Source organism: Salvelinus sp. IW2-2015, unplaced genomic scaffold (assembly GCF_002910315.2).
Source record: "Salvelinus sp. IW2-2015 unplaced genomic scaffold, ASM291031v2 Un_scaffold1866, whole genome shotgun sequence".
Lineage (NCBI taxonomy): Eukaryota > Metazoa > Chordata > Actinopteri > Salmoniformes > Salmonidae > Salvelinus > Salvelinus sp. IW2-2015.
The window spans coordinates 14241-15080 of record NW_019943230.1 but is presented as its reverse complement, the minus strand read 5'-3'; positions in this window follow the sequence as shown (position 1 = coordinate 15080).

Genomic DNA, 840 nt, shown 5'->3' with positions numbered 1-840 from the left:
TCCGCCTCTCTCTCCTTTCACCCCCCTCTCTCTCCTTTCATCCGCCTCTCTCTCCTTTCATCCGCCTCTCTCTCCTTTTATCCCCCTCTCTCTCCTTTCATCCCCCTCTCTCTCCTTTCATCCCCCTAGTGTGCTACAGCAGCTCTCATAATAGCCATTGTTTATAGACTAATGACCTTCATTATGTTTGGGGCCTGTTTGTAGCCCCGCCAGAGCTAGTGGATTAGCTAGCCTCATGTCAGCTGGATGTGGAAGAAAGCAGGCTTAAAGTAGCCAACCCAGTGATCATCCTCCTCATCATCATCGCCTSTTAAAAGCCTTCATAATAGCCTAGCAGATGAACATTCAATAAAAAGACTATTGAAGTCGCCCAAATTCAATTTTGGTATTTGAGAATCATCTCATCTTTTTTGATATGGCTTATTGCACATCTGASKCATAGCATTTGTGGTCGTGAGATTTGAAGGTCAGTTGTGTGTAGTGTAGCCTAACAATGTTTGGGTTTAGTCCTCTTGTGTTTCTTTTAGTGTGACCTTTTACATATTTAGAGGTGTAATTAGCCAAAGTGTTTGTGTTAATGTTCTGGGGCACACACACACACTGTCACATTTAGGAACGCATCCAACCAGTGCTCTCCCTGGCATCCGGTACCAAGGGGGTGGGGCCAACCCCCTGTTGCTCACCCATTCTACCATATGCAAATTCCCCCGCCGTCTTTCCCGGCCACGTCATTGGTCGAGGAGGCTCCATTAAGATTCCGGAAGCGTCGTGGCGTGCGCATTATCCCTCACTGTGTCGCCTTGCCAACCGCCTGGCGGGCTAGCGGGCTGTAAATAGAGA